Below are 19,805 nucleotides of genomic sequence, written 5' to 3'. Positions count from 1 at the left end.
GTTAGATGTCTACGCACAGGCCGTGTAATTTGCGTAAATAACGGGTCGCTGATTTGGGCCCGGTGGTGGCGGCCGATAGCGACCCTGATGGATTCGATATGATTGTCATCAGGGGAATTTGGCCACCGAAACGTGAGCTCACTATACTGCTTCTCAAACCACTGTAGCACGATTGTAGCTCGGGACACAGACAATTATACTGCTGAAAGGTGACATCACCGTCGGGGTAGACATAGAGCGTGAAGTGATGCAGGGGGTTCACACCTGTCATCGTGTCTTCGTTTGTTTGATTGTAATTTCATTCTAACGAGCTGAATGGTCACCGATGGACATGTCCGAAAGAACAGATACCATCTTCATATACAGGGTGCGTCAAAAAAATGTATACGCACTTGAAGCGTCATAGAAAATTTATTTCCCGTTCTACAATGTTAAATTTCTGGAAATGGAAAGCTTAAAGTCCAACTGGAAAAATAAATGTACTCTGAAAATGTGATTGATGTTCAAACTGGTGGCCTTCAGCATCAATACATTTCTGAGTACGAGTCACCACTGTTTCCGTACATCGTACCAAAGTGTCCAATGACATTTCTGCGCACACTGCCTGACTCATTCCAATGTGCGTCCAGGTTACGTGGTTTACGTTTGTACACCTCATCTTTTACTGTGCCCCATAAGAAAAAATCCAGGGGCGTGAGGTCTGGAGAGCGTGCAGGAAACTCTATCGGTCCCCTGCGTCCTATCCACCGGCCTGGCACATTGTGATCCAGGTATGCTCGTACGTCCCTATGATACTGCGGCGGAACGCCATCTTGTTGGAAATAAAACTCATCATTACCGTATAATGCAAGAATGGCAGAGAATATGTAGTCAGCAAGCATTGTTAGGTACGTTTCTCCAGTAACAGTACCTTCAAAGCGGAAAGGCCCAATGAGTCCCCTTGCAGACAAACCACACCACACATATACACCAGACAAATTCACAGCCTTTTCAACTGTAATGTGAGGATTATCTTCAGCCCCGTACACACAATTGTGCCTATTGACAGTTCCATTGAGTTTGAATTGGTCCTCATCTTGCCAAATTATGCTACCCATAAATCCCGGTTCACGTCTCACCATCTCCTGAACCCATTCACAGAATTCTAACCTGGATCGTCGTCACGTAACTGTTGCACCAGCCTCGGAATGTACACACAAAACTTGCCTTTCTTCAGAATGCGTAGCACACTACTAGCACTTACATTACTCTCACGTGCCGCTTGCCTTGAAGATTTTTGAGGCGAACGCTGAAACAGTTCCGAGACCACAGTTCATCACTTGTAGCTGTACGAGGTCGCCCTGATCGACCTTTATGCACACCACACACTGTTCCACGAATTTCGAATTTGTCTCGTAGACGTGTAATTGTTAACCTTGAAGGTGGTTCTGTACCATACTCACTTCTCCACTGTCTTCGAACCGCAGCTATATTCTCAAACTTCCAGTACCACTTAATTATCTGCTTCGACGCTTCAAAGCTCAAACGCACGTCCGCCATGTTGCAGTTACTTCCTTGCCACTCCTGCCACCCGTTGAAGAAACATAACATTACTTTCTCACAGATATTTAACTTTGTAGAACGGGAAATAAATTGTCTATGACTGTTCAAAGCGTGTATACATTTTTTTTGAAGCACCCTATGTATAAGGAGCTAAGAGATTACCAGACTGTAACACCTTCAGTGGCTTAAATATTTAACCACACGCTGAAATCCTTCAGTACTCTCTTACACACAGATTACCCTGTGGTTGAGTCAGGAATGTAAATCTTCCGCCCCTGGTAGCCGAGTGTTTGACGGCAGGGTAGCTCAGTGTGTTTGGTCAGAGGGTAATGTGCCCTCTGTAATAAAAAGAAACTGCGTTAATAGATAAACAACGAACTTAAATGGATGTCTTACGACGTCCGCCCCGAGCAGATGCAGCGAAGTAAAGCGAACAAAATGAAAATTAAAAAAAAAATGAAAATATCGTGTTCGGTCAGAGGATCAGCTCCACTCTGTAATAATAGAAAACGGAGGTAGCGGATCACCGATGCACGTTAGTAGTTGTCATGTGACGTCCGCCCCGAACATATCCAACGAACAACTACGATCAAAATGAGATCAGCGGAGAGAAAAAAAAAGGTGGTCAGGTCAGCGCGACGGAATGTCATACCAAATGGCCCCGGTTCGATTCCCGGCTGGGTCGGACTTTTTCTTCCGCTCGGGGACTGGGTGTTGTGTTGTCCTAACCATAATCATTTCATCCCCATCGACATGCAAGTCGCCAAGTGCCGTCAACTCGAAAGACTTGCACCAGGCGAACGGTCTACCCGACGGGAGGTCCTAGCCACACGGCATTCATTCATGCACAGCACAAAACGTACCCGTATTATCGTACTTGACAGTACTCGAGATAGTTTGGCTGCAGTCCCACGTGAAACGGAAATGCAATGAGGTTCCAGCGAACACGGAAGAATACATAGTGCAATGTTTGCAATTGTTTTATTCTCATGATGAACGGATTATAGTATTTTTTTTTTTTTTAATATGGCTTCAGATTGTGAAGGGAGACGAAAATTTAATAGTCATGGGTGACTGGAATTCGAGTGTCGGAAAAGGGAGAGAAGGAAACATAGTAGGTGAATATGGATTGGGGGACAGAAATGAAAGAGGAAGCCGCCTGGTCGAATTTTGCACAGAGCACAACATAATCATAACTAACACTTGGTTTAAGAATCATGAAAGAAGGTTGTATACATGGAAGAACCCTGGAGATACTAAAAGGTATCAGATAGATTATATAATGGTAAGACAGAGATTTAGGAACCAGGTTTTAAATTGTAAGACATTTCCAGGGGCAGATGTGGACTCTGACCACAATCTATTGGTTATGACCTGTAGATTAAAACTGAAGAAACTGCAAAAAGGTGGGAATTTAAGGAGATGGGACCTGGATAAACTAAAAGAAATGGCTGGCTCTGAGCACTATGGGACTCAACATCTGTGGTCATCAGTCCCCTAGAACTTAGAACTACTTAAACCTAACTAACCTAAGGACATCACACACATCCATGCCCGAGGCAGGATTCGAACCTGCGACCGTAGCAGCCGCGCGGCTCCGGACTGCGCGCCTAGAACCGCTAGACCACCGCGGCCGGCAAACTAAAAGAACCAGAGGTTGTACAGAGATTCAGGGAGAGCATAAGGGAGCAATTGACAGGAATGGGGGTAAGAAATACAGTAGAAGAACAAGGAGTAACTTTGATGGATGAAGTAGTGAAGGCAGCAGAGGATCAAGTAGGTAAAAAGACGAGGGCTAGTAGAAATCCTTGGGTAACAGAAGAAATATTGAATTTAATTGATGAAAGGAGAAAATATAAAAATGCAGTAAGTGAAACAGGCAAAAAGGAATACAAACGTCTCAAAAATGAGATCGACAGGAAGTGCAAAATGGCTAAGCAGGGATGGCTAGAGGACAAAATACTAACACGAATTCTTTACAGACGAATGGAAAAACTAGTAGAAGCCAACCTCGGGGAAGATCAGTTTGGATTCCGTAGAAACACTGGAACACGTGAGGCAATACTGACCTTACGACTTATCTTAGAAGAAAGATTAAGGAAAGGCAAACCTACGTTTCTAGCATTCGTAGACTTAGAGAAAGCTTTTGACAATGTTGACTGGAATACTCTCTTTCAAATTCTAAAGGTGGCAGGGGTAAAATACAGGGAGCGAAAGGCTATTTACAATTTGTACAGAAACCAGATGGCAGTTAAGAAGAGTCGAGGGACATGAAAGGGAAGCAGTGGTTGGGAAGGGAGTAAGACAGGGTTGTAGCCTCTCCCCGATGTTGTTCAATCTGTAAAGCAAAACAAGGATAATGGAATGTAGTCTAATTAAGTCGGGTGATGCTGAGGGAATTAGATTAGGAAATGAGGCACTTAAAGTAGTAAAGGAGTTTTGCTATTTGGGGAGCAAAATAACTGATGATGGTCGAAGTAGAGAGGATATAAAATGTAGGCTGGCAATGGCAAGGAAAGCGTTTCTGAAGAAGAGAAATTTGTTAACATCCAGTATTGATTTAAGTGTCAGGAAGTCATTTCTGAAAGTATTCGTATGGAGTGTAGCCATGTATGGAAGTGAAACATGGACGATAAATAGTTTGGACAAGAAGAGAATAGAAGCTTTCGAAATGTGGTGCTACAGAAGAATGCTGAAGATTAGATGGGTAGATCACATAACTAATGAGGAAGTATTGAATAGGATTGGGGAGAAGAGATGTTTGTGGCACAACTTGACCAGAAGAAGGCATCGGTAGGTAGGACATGTTCTGAGGCATCAAGGGATCACCAATTTAGTATTGGAGGGCAGCGTGGAGGGTAAAAATCGTAGAGGGAGACCAAGAGATGAATACACTAAGCAGATTCAGAAGGATGTAGGTTGCAGTAGGTACTGGGAGATGAAAAAGCTTGCACAGGATAGAGTAGCATGGAGAGCTGCATCAAACCAGTCTCAGGACTGAAGACCACAACAACAACAACAACTATGGCTTCGGCACCGAGAAAGAAACGATAGTTGCAAAACAGTGACAGTCGAATCCGAAAACAGAAATTTAGGGAAGTGTGGCAAGAGCAAGAACAGTTCAAGGGGCGGTTAACTGCAGATCCCAAGGACAGTAGCTGTTGTCCTCGTTGCAGGGCGTCTGGTATTAATTTGTGAGCTGGAATAAGCGAAGTTTTGAAACACGCAAATTGTGATTCGCACAGAAGTCGAGTGTCACAATTTAATCATGAGTGCTTTTATCGTGCGTGCACCAACCTACTACAAGCACCTAAGTCTTAAGCTCGGACACAAAATCTGCTGAAATAAGAGTGGCGACAGTTTTTGCTGAGCATTCACTATCCTTGGCAACAGTATTCCATATAGGTGCAACCATAAAAGGCGTCCGTAGGGATTTCCAAGGTGAACGTAAGGATTTTTCACATGTCGTGTAGGGACATGGTCGAAAATGAGTTGGCAACACTATTAGTTGAGTAGTGAACTGCATAGCGAGAAGAAGTTGAAAACTGTGGTATTTTAAGTTGTATCGTTCTTTTGGACTGAAGAGCGTGATATTTTTATTTGTGACACTGTAGTTGATCACGGTAAGCGTAGAACAGTTAAATAACGTGGATTACGCCAGTTGTGAAGAATCATTTCACGGAATTTCGAGCTCCTTTACTATCAATGAATAAACTTAAATATCCCATTTCTGTTCTTTGGCCATAAGAATTTTCTAATTTAACTATGGCAGCTATCCAAGTAAGCAGAATACTTTTGATAATAGCGCGAGCTGTATTATTTGCACTGATGTATTGTTGGTATTTTGAATACTTCGCTTTACAAGAATTATTTTGCGACATTCTCACTTGTGTTTGTTTTTAAGAAGTACTGCAGGATATTTTCAGTCGTGTCAATTTTTAATAGTATTTCATTTTCTGTTCCCTTTTCATGTAGAATAATGATATTGTCATTAGTGTCCATCTTTCATATTGCACGTTAATAGAGAGGATGGTCATTTTGCTAATCTGGATTGTATTCATGGGAAAGAAGCCGATGTAAAAAAAATGCAAGTGATGGGGTACCAAGGGAATAACATAATGAAAAAAATAATAAAAAGTAAGCTACATTGTCACAGAAGTGCATCGTCCACAATGAAATCTTATAAGGAAATAGAGTCAATTGTTAATGTCGCCAGCTCTGAAGGACATACAAGTGACATTAATGCGGTTTGCATGTACGTCAGAAAGTAGATTGATTAAAGCTTGTGCTAATCAGTTTCCTCTACCTGAAAACGGTAAGAAGATATAAATCTTATTATGAAGAGGTTATCAGTATTTGTTGCATATTTGAGTTGTTCATTATGATTAAATCATTTTACTGTGTAATAACTGTTAGTCTTTTATGGTCCTAAATGACACTGTCATTTGACTGATACATCTGAGTTTGCGAAAGGTTTCGTTAAATGTATCTAATCTCCAGAAATGTAACGTGTAGCAATGGACACCAACCACCTGTTACTCAAATCTGTCCTTCGAAAAGTGCGTCTTAATTAGAAATAAAACATCAAATGCGACATATGTACACGTTTTATTCTAGAAAAGTGTCAGAATTCTAAATAATCAGCAGCTATATGTCTGATCAAGATACTAAAAATGAAGCAACTGAAACAAAGGGCATTTCTTTTGGGCTAATGCTAGAAATGACTAAAACGCCATTTGATCCTGGTGTTGTGTCCATTCTCCTGATAAATTTGTTTATCTTTATAATGTTTCATTACAGCCGAACACGTTTTTCTTGATTTACGAGGGACCTGACATATTGCACTGTGTCACTTTTATAGCACGATTGTAATATGTTTGTTTGCACCGCAATCTTCCGCAACAGCTGTTAAAATCCATTACTACTGGTTTTTCCGTCGCAAGCGTATTGCAGCGGTAGAGTGTTTTTCCACAGACGCGTTTCCCTTTTATTTATGAAGCACCTTCTGTGGCCTTTGTATAAATATGATACCGTATAAATAATACAGGCTGAGCGTAAAGTCTTTCTCAAATTACAAAAAAATTATTTCTGAGGAACTTTGTTGCTGTGAATGGTAGCTTCACTCGTAGAGTTTTTATGGATCTACTTCCATATGTGCTCCGTTTAGAAAGTCTAGGTCCGTGGTTCCCAATCTTTCTTAGTCCATTACTCGTGATAGCAGTCTATATTAGCTAGTATCCCCACCACAGTCCCCCCCCCTCCCCCAAATCGTGAACTGTAGTTCATAACTACATTATGGGATAAAAAGAATTTTCTTGAACGCTTTTATTTTTAAAATGATGAAAGATATTTAGTTTTTGTGGGTGTTATGAAGCGACGAACTAACGAGTGAATGAAACAATTGGAGCAGCTTACGCCTAACAACTTTTTTATATTTGTGTTGTTCTGAGTCAGTGCACATCATAAATCCTGCTTCTAACCCATTCAGTTCCTTGTTCGTATTTTTATTGCTATCGTAGTTGAAAATCTATTTTCACGTCTACAAATCTTGCTTATCACATTTCTCTTCCATGAGTTCTGTTTGGATTATGTGTGTGTGGGATGGAGCGAATCCCGTAAGTACTACCTACAACTCCTTCTCAGATAAGAAAGGTAACTATGCACTATGACTGTACACACTTTTTCAAACTATACACTATATGATCATAAGTATCCGGACACCTGGCTGAAATGACTTACAAGTTCGTGGCGCCCTCCATCGGTAATGCTGGAATTCATTATGCTGCTGGCCCACCCTTAACCTTGATAACAGCTTCTACTGTCGTAAGTCAGGTGCTGGAAGGTTTATTGGAGAATGGCAGCCCATTCTTCACGGAGTGCTGCACTGAGGAGAGGTATCGATGTCGGTCGGTGAGGCCTGGCACAAAGTCGGCGTTCCAAAACATCCCAAAGGCGTTCTATAGGATTCAGGTCAGGACTCTGCGCAGGGCAGTCCTTTACAGGGGTGTTATTGTAACCACTCCGCCACAGGCCGTGCGTTATGAACAGGTGCTCGATCGTGTTGAAAGATGCAATCGCCATCCCCGAATTGCTCTTCAACAGTGGGAAGCAAGATGTTGCTGAAAACATCAATGTAGGCCTGTACTGTGATAGTGTCACGCAAAATAACAAGGGGTGCAAGACCACTCCATGAAAAACACGACCACACCATAACACCACCGCCTCCGAATTTTACTGTTGGCACTACACACGCTGGCAGATGACGTTCATGGGGCATTCTCCATACCCACACCTTGCCATCGCATCGCCACATTGTGTACCGTGCTTCGTCACTCCACACAACGTTTTTTCCAGTGCTGAATCGTCCAATGTTCACGCTTCTTACACCAAGCGAGGCGTCGTTTGGTATTTACCGGCGTGATCTGTGGCTTATGAGCAGCCGCTCGACCATGAAATCCAAGTTTTCCCACCTCCCGCCTAACTGTCATAGTACTTGCAGTGGATCCTGATGCAGTTTGGAATTGCTGTCCGATGGTCTGGACAGACGTCTGCCTATTACGCATTACGACCCTCTTCAACTGTCGGCAGTCTCTGTCAGTCAATCAACAGACGAGGTCGGCCTGTACGCTCTTGTGCTGTACGTGTCCCTTCACGTTTCCACTTCACTATCACATCGGAAACAGTGGATCTAGGGATGTTTAGGAGTGTGGAAATCTCGCATACAGACGTAACACAGAAGTGACACCCAGTCACCTGACCACATTCGAAGTCCGTGAGTTTCGCGCAACGCCCCATTCTGCTGTCTTACGACGTCTAATGACTTCTGAAGTCGCTGGTATGGAGTACCTGGCAGTAGGTGGCAGCACGATGCACCTAATATGAAAAACGGATGTTTTTTGATTACGTTGTGTACCTCCCCTAACGACATTTGTTCCCCGTGTTCCCTGCACCTCGTTTTTAAATCAACAAAGTTAAAATGTGTTGGTAAATCACATGGTTGTTGGACTCTCTGCTTCTGAAATGCGAAGAGTAAAAAATTTCAGGCTGTCAATATTTTGTGTCTGACCACTGCCACCAATAATAACAATAATAATTATAACAGTAAAAGTAGTACTGTGTAGAGCACTTTAGCAGTCCTTACGTAGGTAGTGTTTTGTCGTAGTGTCAGTTATCTGTTTCAAAGTGAGTAATGAAGCAATTTATGGTCTATTGCAGGAACTATCTATAGCTTGGGTAGGAATTTTCATGAGATATTTTGCATTTGTTACATTTACATCTCAGTTTTAGGATCATCGATGGGTGGTGCAAAGCACAAAATATGTGTGTAGTGTGTGGACAGTGTGAGGAAGATGTTCATATATTCGTTTCACAAGCTCTAACCTCCACTGCACAGTGTTACACGTTGAATAAATGAGGAAAAAGTAGTGTAATGATGTAATGATAACATGTTGTTGTTGTGGTCTTCAGTCCTGAGACTGGTTTGATGCAGCTCTCCATGCTACTCTATCCTGTGCAAGCTTCTTCATCTCCCAGTACCTACTGCAGCCTACATCATTCTGAATCTGCTTAGTGTATTCATCTCTTGGTCTCCCTCTACGATTTTTACCCTCCACGCCGGCCGCGGTGGTCTCGCGGTTCTAGGCGCTCAGTCCGGAACCGCGCGACTGCTACGGTCGCAGGTTCGAATCCTGCCTCGGGCATGGACGTGTGTGATGTCCTTAGGTTAGTTAGGTTTAAGTAGTTCTAAGTTCTAGGGGACTGATAACCACAGATGTTAAGTCCCATAGTGCTCAGAGCCAGCCATTACCCTCCACGCTGCCCTCCAATACTAAATTGGTGTTCCCTTGATGCCTCAGGACATGTCCTACCAACCGGTCCCTTCTTCTAGTCAAGTTGTGCCACAAACTCCTCTTCTCCCTAATTTTATTCAATACCTCCTCATTAGTTTCGTGAACTACCCATCAAATCTTCAGCATTCTTCTGTAGCACCACATTTCGAAAGCTTCTATTCTCTTCTTGTCCAAACTATTTATCGTCATCGTTTCACTTCCATACATGGCACACCCCATACAAATACTTTCAGAAACGACTTCCGTACACTTAAATCTATACTCGACGCTAACAAATTTCTCTTCTTCAGAAACGCTTTCCTTGCCATTGCCAGTCTACATTTTATCTTCTCTCTACTTCGACCATCATCAGTTATCTTGCTCCCCAAATAGCAAAACTCATTTACTACTTTAAGCGTCTCATTTCCTAATCTAATTCCCGCAGCATCACCCGACTTAATTCGACTACATTCCATTATCCTCGTTTTGAATTTTTTGATTTTCATCTGATATCCTCCTTTCAACTGCTCTTGCAAGTCCTTTGCTGTCTCTGACAGAATTACAATGTCATCGGCGAACCTCAAAGTTTTTATTTCTTCTCCATGGATTTTAATACCTACTCCGAATTTCTTTTGTTTCCTTCACTGCTTGCTAAATATACAGATTGAATAACATATATATTAATATTGGGCTCGTAGAAAATTATTTAGTAGTAGACCTAATGATATAAATGTAAACAGTTTCATCATTGAAATACAATCAAACACTTTTGGTTTTTACCGATCAGTTGCATTTTACTTCTCCGCGGGTAACTGCCCCCACATTGGGAACCACTGGTCTAGGTGATTCACGACGCGTCGATTTGCGCGGACTGCGTTGAAAAGCCCTACGCACGGTTTGGACACTGCTGTCACACACTGCAAGCCTACCGCTTTTTGCCTCGTCACCAACACCACCAATCTTTTTACTCATTTCATACCATCGTCGGATGCTCTTCACATCAGGATTTTCTCGACCAAAGGCATTTCGGAACTGTCGCCGAACTGTCCGTAATAGGCGGCCGTGTGCCATAAAATCAGAAAACACTTAAACCTTTCTCTTGCACAGACGCCGCAGCGACAACATCATCGGAGGTGAGGTGAGGGTATCATCTGCAGGGCCCCAGGGAAGTGTGCTAGGTCCGCTGTTGTTTTCTATCTACATAAATGATCTTTTGGATAGGGTGGATAGCAATGTGCGGCTGTTTTGCTGATGATGCTGTGGTGTACGGGAAGGTGTCGTCGTTGAGTGACTGTAGGAGGACACAAGATGACTTGGACAGGATTTGTGATTGGTGTAAAGAATGGCAGCTAAATCTAAATATAGATAAATGTAAATTAATGCAGATGAATAGGAAAAAGAATCCCGTAATGTTTGAATACTCCATTAGTAGTGTAGCGCTCGACACAGTCACGTCGATTAAATACTTGGGCGTAACATTGCAGAGCGATATGAAGTGGGACAAGCATGTAATGGCAGTTGCGGGGAAGGCGGATAGTCGTCTTCGGTTCATTGGTAGAATTTGGGGAAGATGTGGTTCATCTGTAAAGGAGACAGCTTATAAAACACTAATACGACCTATTCTCGAGTACTGCTCGATCGTTTGGGATCCCTATCATGTCGCATTGAGGGAGGACTTAGAAGCAATTCAGAAGCGGGCTGCTAGATTTGTTACTGGTAGGTTTGATCATCACGCGAGTGTTACGGAAATGCTTCAGGAACTCGGGTGGGAGTCTCTGGAGGAAAGGAGGCGTTCTTTTCGTGAATCGTTACTGAGGAAATTTAGAGGACCAGCATTTGAGGCTAACTGCAGTACAATTTTACTGCCGCCAACTCACATTTCGCGGAAAGACCACAAACATAAGATAAGAGAAATTAGGGCTCGTACAGAGGCATATAGGCAGTCATTTTTTCCTCGTTCTGCTTGGCAGTGGAACAGGGAGAGAAGATGCTAGGTGTGGTACGAGGTACCCTCCGCCACGCACCGTATGGTGGATTGCGGAGTATGTATGTAGGTGTAGATGTAGATACCTAAATTACGCTCATGTAACAAAGAGAGAGAGGAAAGGAATCAGATATTTCCAGAAAACGTGCAGTCATAAAAATTTAAAGAGCGAAGCTACCACTGACAAAAAACCCGCATTGACTTGTGGTAGCAATAATAAACTTTTTGAGCTAAGCTACCATTTACAACGAACTGCAAAGGTATACAGCAAACTTCATAGCAAATTTTTGAAATCTGTAAAAACTTCATTCTCACTCTGTATGTTTTGATATTTATTATTATTATTATTATTATTACTATTATTATTATTGCACATTTTTGCCCTTAAGACAATGTTTAACTTGATTATTACATAATTAATCAATTTTTCTTGTTTCCTTCTTCTTTCTCTTTCCGCAATATCTGTTCATTCTTTGATTGGGTTCTTGTTCCCTTCGCCCTGTCCGTATTTTCCTTTTTCCTTTCTTTTACTTGAAATTTCCAGTTCATAATTTTGTTTCTGAATTTGTCTCTTTCATCTATCATTTCCGTACTGATTCCTGCTTGCTTTAAACATTTTCCTTTTTCTTGAAACCAATGAGTGTTTTTGATTGAACTGTATATTACAGGGTGTCCGAAAAGTCTTTCCCTGATTACATAAATTGATAACTCAGGCAAGCAGTAAGATACAAATATGAAACTGGTGTCTTAATTGTTTACAAAGTTTTTTTCACACATCAGCAAACTTCCACTTGAGCACCCTTGGTAGCACGTAGCACATCTAGGCGATATTCAGTTTCCGTCCACACATCAGCCAACATCACTGGAGGAATCGATTCAACGACTGTGGTTATCCGTTGCCGCAGGGTTTCAAGATCTGGTACACGTGTTCGGCAGACCTCGTCCTTGACATAACCCCATAAAAAGAAGTCTAATGGGGTTATGTCAGGAGAGCGTGGAGGCCAAACCGTTGGCCCATCACGACCAATCTATCGCCCAGAAAAGGTCATATCGAGATAGGGACGGACGTCCAAACCCCAATGAGGCGGTGCACCGTCTTGCTGAAACAAGACATCGGGGTGATACTGAAGCAGCTGAGGAACAGCATACAGCTGCAACATATCCAGATACACTGCAGATGTGGCGGTAGCCTCAGCGAAGAAGAATGGCCCGATAATTCGATCGTGCAATAGCGCGCACCAAACATTCACCTCTGGACGGCCTCTGGTGCACTCCATGACCTCGCCAGGGGGTTGTGAACCCCAAATGCGCACATTATGGCGATTCACTACTCCACTGACAAGAAAGGTCGCTTCGTCGGAAAAGGCAATTCGTCTGAGATAACCATCATCGTCCTCAGTACGTGATAGCATTTCGACCGCAAAGTCGTATCGACGTTTACTGTCATTGGGCAACAAGGCCTGAACCATTTGCACTTCGTATGCACGAAAGAATAAACGTTTGTGTAAAATGTCACGGAGAGAGCTTTTTGGCATCTGTAATTCACGTGAGGCCCTGCGCACCGATTTCTTCGGACTTCGCAGAAAAGACTGCCTTACAGCTTCCACCCTGTCTGCTGAGGTTCTCGGTCGACCAGACCTCGGCAAGTCAGCAACCGATCCTGTGTTCTTGAACCGCTCATACCCGGCTTTAATGCTCTTGACATCAGGTGGATTCCTTCCAAATGTTGTCTGGAAGTGTCTCTGCACAGTGGTAGGTGATGGTGTCTCATGGTACCACAGGACACACTGTGCCCTCTCCTGATTGGATAACTTGGCTTCTTGGGCACTGCACCTCACCCACTACTTACGTACTGCGAACCTAAAACAGAAAAAAGAACTTTTATAGTTGTAAACAATTCGACACAAGTTTCATATTTGTCTCTTACTTCTAGGCTAAGTTCTCAATTTATGTAATCAGGGAAAGTCTTTTCGGACACCCTGTACATAAAAAAATCCTATTTGTGAATCTGATGTCGTTTATTCAGTTTGGTATTTGTAGGATATAAACAATGTTAATTTATGAAACTGGCGCAAAATTTCCTTACAGTGATTTGGCCTTTTGTTGCGTGTTCCGAAATCTCACACGTTTTCCCCTTCGTAGTTAAAGAAGGTTAAAACTGAAAAAAACAGAAACGTGGTGGCACATTCACTTTTCGCAATTTTTTGCATTTTCATGAATCCAGTTTTTCTTACGCTGCATTTGGCCATTTCCCACTTCATACACACACACACACAGACACACACACACACACACACACACACACACACACACACACCTAAAAACTAGTTGCGTTCACAAAGTCGGTCCGGCCATCCTGATCTAGGTTTTCCATGATTTCCCTAAATCGCCCCAGGCAAATGCCGGGATGGCTCCTTTGAAAGGGCACGGCCGCCTTCCTTCCCCGTCCTTCCCTAATCCGATGAGGCCGATGACCTCGCTGTCTGGTCTGCTTCCCCAACCAACCAACCACAAAGTCGGTAATATAACGTACATGGATAACGAACGAATAAAGATAAACGCTGTAGTGAGTACAAAACACGTCAAAACTGCAGTGCTGTTCCGCTTGTGAAGCACAGGCAAAGAGGGCATTTATGACCAACAAAAGTTTACTAGTATCAGACATTGTCGTTAACTTGAGGGAGAAGTTTCAGAGAATGTACTTTGGCGTACAGCAATGTGTGGTAGCGAAACACGGGTTGTGTCGAAAACCGGAACAGAAGAGAATCGAAGCATTTGATGTGTGGTGCCATAGAATGATGTCGAAAATTACGTGAGCTGATAAGATAATCAATTAGAAGATTCTCCACAGAATCGGCAAAGAAAGGAAGGTAGGGAAACATTGACAAGAATAAGGGACAGAATGATCGGATATACAGGGTGAGTCACCTAACGTTACCGCTGGATATATTTCGTAAACCACATCAAATACTGACGAACCGATTCCACAGACCGAACATGAGGAGAGGGGCTAGTGTAATTAGTTAATACAAACCATACAAAAATGCACGGAAGTATGTTATTTAACACAAACCTACGTTTTTTTTAAAATGGAACCACGTTAGTTTTGTTAGCACACCTGAACATATAAACAAATACGTAATCAGTGCCGTTTGTTGCATTGTAAAATGTTAATTACATCCGGAGATATTGTAACCTAAAGTTGACGGTTAAGTACCACTCCTCCGCTGTTTGATCGTGTGTATCGGAGAGCACCGAATTACGTAGGGATCCAAAGGGAACGGTGATGGACCGTAGGTACAGAAGAGACTGGAACAGCACATTACGTCCACATGCTAACACCTTTTTATTGGTCTTTTTCACTGACGCACATGTACATTACCATGAGGGGTGAGGTACACGTACACACGTGGTTTCCGTTTTCAATTACGGAGTGGAATAGAGTGTGTCCCGACATGTCAGGCCAATAGATGTTCAATGTGATGGCCATCATGTTAGACTGTGATTCTTATTTTTTGAATTCGGAAGTTCTCATGTAGGTTTAGCCGCAGCGCTGTTTTTCTTGGGGAACGCTGGGGGATGCGTACCCCTAAACTTTTTCGTCGACAAAGTAATTTTTTTACGATGTTAAGAACTTGGAAGAGTGCCAAAGATTTATTTCGTGGACGTAAATTTTTTATTTCATTTTTTCGTGTTGGTAATTGCAATATGAACGATACCAGTGCAGTTTTTGGTGGGAAAAGCGGTCTCATTGACATGCTATTAATGTAAGTTACACTGTAGTTTCATAGTTAAATAAATTTCCAGCTGTATTAAAACTTGGGTCAGTTAAAGCACGGGATACCACTCATCATCTCTGCCATTTCGGGAGCCAAACAAGGTTACAAAAGATTTTTGTAGTGTAGTTTCTATTGTTGTTGATGGTAGGTGTGAATGGTTTTTGTTGTTTTGTGTCTTTTAATGGTGTTTTGTAGGTTAAAATATGTGTTCGGTGATATTTCCTTGTATTGTTTTGTATGTCGGAGGGTTGATTGGACTCGCCTGTTTCATTTGAGGTGTATTATAGGTCAATTGAAGTGTACGATTCCATTTTCTGTTATTGTTCGGGGGTTGATGGGAATCGCATGCTTCATTTGAGGTGATGTAAACTGAAGTGTTCGATACCACATTCTCTTGAAAGGGTGTTTCTCGGTATCACCTGCTTCATTTCAGCTGAAAGTCAACTGAAGACTCTGATACCACTTTTTTTGTAGTTCGATATGTTGATTATGTGATGGCTAGAAGCAGAAGGGTGGTATCCCATGCTTCAGATATATTTTCGCTACATTATATCCAATGTCGGAGTACCCTCAAACTTTTTTTTTAAAAAAAGCACTGGGTTTGGGAGATGTTTCTTGTTCCTGAATCTCACTATTTTCACGTGTGTTTCTATTGCGGTAGAGTGGTGGTTTTCTTGCTGGAGGTGTTCTGCAAATGTTGAATGGCTGGTGCCATATTTCCATCCACTTTTGTGTTTCTTATACCTACCTTACTTCGAAAGTCCTGCCTGTCTGCCCGCAGTGTGGAGTATCACAGCTGTTGCACTGGAGTTTGTAAATGACATATTTTTGGTACATGTCATTGTGCTCTATCTTTTTTATACATTTTTGGTATGCTATGACACACAGACTAGGAACCAGCCTGAAACAAGGAATAAAAATCATGTGACAACCTGGCAATTTCCTCACCCTAGATCAGCCACAACTCTATCATAGTACAGCAATAATTTTCACACACAGTACTTAGGACATGTTAGCTCCCTTTACACACACACACACACACACACACACACACAGAGAGAGAGAGAGAGAGAGAGAGAGAGAGAGAGAGCAATTGCAGACTTTTCAACCACAAACTAAACAAACAAAAGACGAACGCATCCCGCAATAGCAAAATAAAACAAACGGAATGGCGATATGACAGCGGTTCTTCAAAACGCGAAAACATGAATATATTTAGTGTTAGTGAAAGTGCTGTGTGGTTAAACGTAACACACATATGGGGAAGAACGGAGAGAAAGTGGTAAACCAGGAAAAACCATCAGCAATGATAAGAATTAATACTGTTTATAATGATGAGCTAAAGTATGCGAACTATTCATGATCCGAAGAGGGGGAAAAAAGCATATTGTCTCGGTGACCACTGAATATGCTTTGGAATAAAGCGAAACGCATTAGGCCTTAGTAAGACTTTCATTACAGTTGCAAAGGACGGTTTTTAACCTATACAATTTGCAGGTACTTATATAATTAAAGGCATAGGTACTCGGCAGTGGCCTTAAAATAGCAAACAATTTAGAGAAAGCACATATAATCTAAATGAGGATGGCCAGATTAAGATATAATGGCGTAATGGGAAAAGGAATTCGATTGCCACTTTGGAAGGTTAAGCAATTTTTAAGACTGTGCGGCAAGTGGATTCCTTGAAGAGAAAGTTTATGATTTTTCGGGCCATACCTGCAACATTGGAGGGAGTTTTGCGATATAAAAATCGCGTCTCCCCGGCGGGGAATCGAACCCCGGTCTCCCGCGTGACAGGCGGGGATACTGACCACTATACTACCGAGGACGGAGTGTAGGGACGTCGCTTTCTCTACACTTCACAGCGTTCGGAACTGCTCTGATGCCTTACGTTGTGTCATTTTCTTTTTAGTAGTGGCTGTTTGGTACTGCAGCGCAGAGATTTTATTGTGAATCACGACTGTACACATCTGCCTGCATATAAAGAAATGATTCGTTAATCTACATCCATACTCCGCAAGCCTCTCGCTGTGTGTGGCACACAGACAATTGCCAAAACAGCCTGTACCAAATTTCTTGGACTTCATCTACAAGACAACTCGAAATGGAAAGTACATATTAAGCAAATGAACAAAAAAGTAAGTAGTTCTCATTGTGTGTTAAATACGTTAAAAAATTGTATCAGCTAAAACACCCTTCAGTGTGTATATTATGCGGTTGTACACTGTCAACTCCGGTATGGGATTATGCCCTGGGGAAATTCTGGAGATGCCATCAAAACATTCAAAATTAAAAAAAAATTATAAGAATAACGGAAGGGATAGATAATCGCAAATCATGTAGACCATTGCTTCAAAAAAGGATGATCCTGCCACTTCCTTGCATATATATATACTTGAAAATATAATGTATTAAAAGCAAAACTTACATACAAAAAGACCACTCATCACTCAAAATCACACAATACAAAGCTATGATACAAGACAAAAATTGGATCTACATGTTCAAAGTGCCAACACAAAGTTATTTCAAAACGGCCTTATCCATCCAAGTATCAAACTATACAATGCCTTACCAGATACCATCAAACACATACAAAACATTGGTCATTTCAAATCTAAATTGAAGTCGTACTTGGTTGTCACTGCTTTTACACTGTAAATGAATACCTACAAAACTAAATTTTTCTATGTTAACCCAATGTAGTCTCATTCAGAAGAACATTTGAATTTTATCTCTGTGTATATAGCGTAACAACATTTATTTAAGTATTCATCATTAATTGATATATTAAAGTGTGTTATTATGTACAAAGGTGTAGTTGTTGTTGTTGTGGTCTTCAGTCCTGAGACTGGTTTGATGCAGCTCTCCATGCTACTCTATCCTGTGCAAGCTTCTTCATCTCCCAGTACCTACTGCAACCTACATCCTTCTGAATCTGCTTAGTGTATTCATCTCTTGGTCTCCCCCTACGATTTTTACCCTCCACGCTGCCCTCCAATACTAAATTGGTGATCCCTTGATGCCTCAGAACATGTCCTACCAACCGATCCCTTCTTCTGGTCAAGTTGTGCCACAAACTCCTCTTCTCCCCAATCCTATTCAGTACCTCCTCATTAGTTATGTGATCTACCCATCTAATCTTCAGCATTCTTCTGTAGCACCACATTTCGAAAGCTTCTATTCTTTTCTTGTCCAAACTATTAACTGTCCATGTTTCACTTCCATACATGGCTACACTCCATACAAATACTTTCAGAAACGACTTCCTGACACTTAAATCTATACTAGATGTTAACAAATTTCTCTTCTTCAGAAACGCTTTCCTTGCCATTGCCAGTCTACATTTTATATCCTCCCTACTTCGACCATCATCAGTTATTTTGCTCCCCAAATAGCAAAAGTCCTTTAGTACTTTAAGTGTCTCATTTCCTAATCTAATACCCTCAACATCACCCGACTTAATTCGACTACATTCCATTATCCTCGTTTTACTTTTGTTGATGTTCATCTTATATCCTCTTTTCAAGACACCATCCATTCCGTTCAACTACTCTTCCAAGTCCTTTGCTGTCTCTGACAGAATTACAATGTCATCGGCGAACCTCAAAGTTTTTATTTCTTCTCCATGGATTTTAATACCTACTCCGAATTTTTCTTTTGTTTCCTTTACTGCTTGCTCAATATACAGATTGAATAACATCGGGGAGAGGCTACAACCCTGTCTTACTCCCTTCCCAACCACTGCTTCCCTTTCATGTCCCTCGACTCTTATAACTGCCATCTGGTTTCTGTACAAATTGTAAATAGCCTTTCGCTCCCTGTATTTTACCCCTGCCACCTTTAGAATTTGAAAGAGAGTATTCCAGTCAACATTGTCAAAATCTTTCTCTAAGTCTACAAATGCTAGAAACGTAGGTTTGCCTTAACTTAATCTTTCTTCTAAGATAAGTCGTAAGGTCAGTATTGCCTCACGTGTTCCAGTATTTCTACGGAATCCAAACTGATCTTCCCCGAGGATGGCTTCTACTAGTTTATCCATTCGTCTGTAAAGAATTCGTGTTAGTATTTTGCAGCTGTGGCTTATTAAACTGATTGTTCGGTAATTCTCACATCTGTCAACACCTGCTTTCTTTGGGATTGGAATTATTATATTCTTCTTGAAGTCTGAAGGTATTTCGCCTGTTTCATACATCTTGCTCACCAGATGGTAGAGTTTTGTCAGGACTGGCTCTCCCAAGGCCGTCAGTAGTTCCAATGGAATGTTGTCTACTCCGGGGGCCTTGTTTCGACTCAGGTCTTTCAGTGCTCTGTCAAACTCTTCACGCTGTATCGTATCTCCCATTTCATCTTCATCTACATCCTCTTCCATTTCCATAATATTGTCCTCAAGTACATCGCCCTTGTATAGACCCTCTATATAGTCCTTCCACCTTTCTGCTTTCCCTTCTTTGCTTAGAACTGGGTTTCCATCTGAGCTCTTGATGTTCATACAAGTGGTTCTCTTATCTCCAAAGGTCTCTTTAATTTTCCTGTAGGCAGTATCTATCTTACCCCTAGTGAGATAAGCCTCTACATCCTTACATTTGTCCTCTAGCCATCCCTGCTTAGCCATTTTGCACTTCCTGTCGATCTCATTTTTGAGACGTTTGTATTCCTTTTTGTCTGCTT

At 41.8% G+C, this 19,805-nt stretch overlaps 1 protein-coding gene and 1 non-coding gene across 2 annotated transcripts in view; one reads left to right on the top strand and one right to left on the bottom strand.

Moving 5' to 3' along the window:
• The window catches only part of LOC124719747, a 304,087-nt gene that overhangs the window by 58,944 nt on the left and 225,338 nt on the right, over positions 1-19,805 (top strand). The gene's annotated exons all lie outside the window — the stretch shown is intronic.
• On the bottom strand, positions 16,891-16,962 carry Trnad-guc. The gene has a single exon. It is a non-coding gene; the product is annotated as a tRNA-Asp (tRNA).

This window comes from Schistocerca piceifrons, chromosome 11 (genome assembly GCF_021461385.2).
Source record: "Schistocerca piceifrons isolate TAMUIC-IGC-003096 chromosome 11, iqSchPice1.1, whole genome shotgun sequence".
In the NCBI taxonomy this organism is placed as follows: Eukaryota; Metazoa; Arthropoda; class Insecta; order Orthoptera; family Acrididae; genus Schistocerca; species Schistocerca piceifrons.
Note: the sequence above shows the minus strand (reverse complement) of the source record. Positions and strands in the feature narration are given on the sequence as shown.